We start from the raw sequence: 3385 nt of genomic DNA on the forward strand, positions 1-3385 counted from the left end.
CCGCCTTTGTGGACCTCGCGATTGGCTTCGAAGCTCGGAAAGCAAAACGCGTTGCATAATGCCGGCTCCCGAAAGTCAGCGTCGCCTCAATGCAGAATTCTTGCGCGGTGAAGCATGCGCCAAAGTCTTGCGGTGAAGCATAACAAGCATACGAAGGGGCAATTGTCACGGGACACAGTATGTATTCCTTAATTATACACGCGTCTACCCGCCATCTCATGACACAGTACGAGCACCGATATGCCCAATAAGTGTACTTGCAGGCCTATTAGGATGTGCCTTTGACCTTTTGAGCCCTTAAGGGCAGTAAAAAACACGCATTCATCTTTTCGAACTCTCCCGATTTTTCGAACGTTTTCGCGGCCCCTAGGGAGTTCCGAAAAATCGGACGTTGGCTGTAAAACTGACCGAGAGGATCCTTTAAATGGTTCGTGGGACGAACGTGCGGTGGAAGGAGGTCGAGAACAGAAAGGACCTATGCATTGAGGAATGAAGGGGAAAGGAAGCCTGCCGCCGCTTTTTCAAGGAGCTTGAGTTAAATAAAAATGTTGGCTGACGCCGAGATGCAGATGTCCCTCATCCAAACCAAAATAAACTCGTTAAAGCAGTGAAATGCAAGGAGTTGTGCGCGGGCTGAATGTATGTCAGGAGAGTTGAGGTTGACCCACCACCTGTTGAGAGAGAATCTCACTTGTGCCAAAGTTAGGGCCTCATATCAATGAGCTTGCTATCAGTTGATAGAAATAGCCCACATCCTCTTCAGTCATGCCGTCCACATTTGTGGACGTCGCCTATTTTTGCCATTTTTGTGCAGTGGTAGCAATGAACAGAGCACAAACATTAAGCTTAGGGTAAACTGAACATTCCGATAACCTAAATTGGTTCCATTTTACTCTGAGTGATATGTATCGTTACAGAGTACTGCTTTGGTGAAGGCACTACCGTGTTTTGCGTGACGTTTGGCGTGGAGCATGTCGGTAGCTACCTCGAAATATATATATTTTTATTTCTTGAAATTCTTGAGGCCAATGAATAACTTGTGCATGTAATTCGAACATGGGATTTAATCCTTTTTATGAAGAAACGTAGCATGACTGACTTTACGATATACAAATATTTAGTTATTCTGTAGCATCATACAATGCTCAAAGAGTCATTCTTTTGCTTTCAGTGGAGTCAAGTCACATCTATGTTTCACACATGTATTTGCAGTCAATCATAATTTGTGACTGAATAGGATATTCGAAAATATTTATTTCTGCATGCATCTCCTTTTTATTCGCATTTGATAATGTTCAATTCGATTTTCAATTAGTTTTACTATTTCTTCAAATATATTATATTCACTGTGCATTTTACTAACCCCTCCCTTCTGATTTCTTTTTGAATAAAATAAATGCTTTTGCTTGCTATTCAAGATGGATTAAGTCGTCTTTGTTGAATTTTTTTAGCATGCTTACTAAAGAGCGACAGCATCGGGCAGCATGGTGTCAGCCTGTCTTGACATAAAACAAGGTTCTGTGTCACTCAGGGAATATTGCATAGGCGCTCAGGGAAAACCTAGAAAAATCAGGGAATTTGGAAATTTCAACTTGGTAGACACCCTGATTAAGTAAAATACATTACAATCTTTGGAATGATACTGTCAATACTCCAGTCACCCTTCTGAGCATATCACTCAGCGCGGGCATATTTAATCATCAGCCAAAAAATGTGCAGAAAGTCCAACTGGGTAACCTTGTTTCAGCAATTGATATAGATATCATTTGGGATAATTACAATAATGTGTCATATATGAACTTGTCATAAAAGCAGCATACTGTTGCTGGAGCACCAGCAGCAGTTGTGACTGCGTAACTGTTCATCATGCCATAAAATGAAACATTGCATAATAGTACTGATTTGTATTCACAAGCAGCAATTACTCATACTTAAACCGCATTGAGTATTGACTTAAATGGTTTGAGTAAATATATGGAGCTGCTTAATGAACATACAAAGAACACACAATTGTTATTTTTGCCTCACATTGTTGAATCCACTTATTTGCAGCATACACTTGCAGCATCTTTGGAACATATGACACCAAGTTCAAGGCCCGCCTGGCGGCCTCGCTTGCCAAGGGGAAGTAGTCTGTAAATCCGTAAATAATCTCGATCATAGCGTAAGACCTGCATTTTAATAAAATTATATATCGCGCAATAAAAAGAGGTAATTCAATATCGGTGCACTTGTTTTCTTTTTTGCACTGTATGATTCAGCACTAGTGAAATTGCTTCAATGTTTTTTTTTTTGTTTATGCAACATATGAGACTACAGCTGGTTCAGGAGCATTATTAAGCTATCGTCATTAATGCATGAGTGCAGATGAGAAGCAAGACGGGAACATACATAATAATTCAAAAATTTTTTGCCGTCAGGTGTAAACAGAAATGTAAACTAACTTGTAGATAGCAGATAGCTAGCAGATTTCGTTCAACCGGATGCATTGCATGCAAATGTAATATTTCTTAACTGTGCATGTGCACAAATGATCATGCAATCTTACATAAAGATTCATGGCTACCTGCTTGAAAAATGGCTACATGCTTGAAATGCTTGAAGGGCTCACCGACCAAGATGTCACAGACGTTCACCGGATCAAAATCCGGAAGGACAACAAAGAAATCGACACGAAACACCTGATCCTCACGTTCAACAGCAACACACTCCCTGAACAAATAGAAGTCGGCTACTTGAAAATAGATGTAAGGCCCTACATGCCCAACCCTCGCAGATGTTTCAATTGTCAGATGTTCGGCCATGGCTCACAGAGTTGCTGGGGCCGCAAAACTTGCGCAAAATGTGCTTCGAAAGAAATGCTTCCGAAAACTGTGACGGTGCAGCGCATTGCGTAAACTGTGAAGGAGAACATGCCGCGTACTCCAGGGCGTGTCCGCAAAGATCGCGATGATGCTGTCGCATCATCGGGCGTTGTTGTCATTGTTATCCATAAAAGCATTGCGTGTCAACATTTACAGCTACAAACGCCTCTTGAAGCTGTGGCGGTTCGAGCTGTTCTCCTAAAACTCATCACCATTAGCTCTCTTTACATACGGCCACATAACAAATTAAAGAAACATGAATTTCAGTCCTTTATAGATGAATTGCCAGAACCGTATGTTGTTCTGGGTGATTTCAATGCGCACAGCTGCCTGTAGGGCGACTCTCGTATAGATGCGCGAGGTCGTCTTGTTGAACAGTTTCTTTTTTCTTCTGGTGCGTGCCTTCTGAATAAGAAGGAACCCACATATTACTGTCTTGCAAACAGAACCTTTTTTTCAATTGATCTCAGCATAGTTTCCCCGTCTATACTGCCTGAACTCGAATGGGAAGTTATGAACAA

This window comes from Dermacentor andersoni, chromosome 1, assembly GCF_023375885.2.
Source record: "Dermacentor andersoni chromosome 1, qqDerAnde1_hic_scaffold, whole genome shotgun sequence".
Classification (NCBI taxonomy): domain Eukaryota; kingdom Metazoa; phylum Arthropoda; class Arachnida; order Ixodida; family Ixodidae; genus Dermacentor; species Dermacentor andersoni.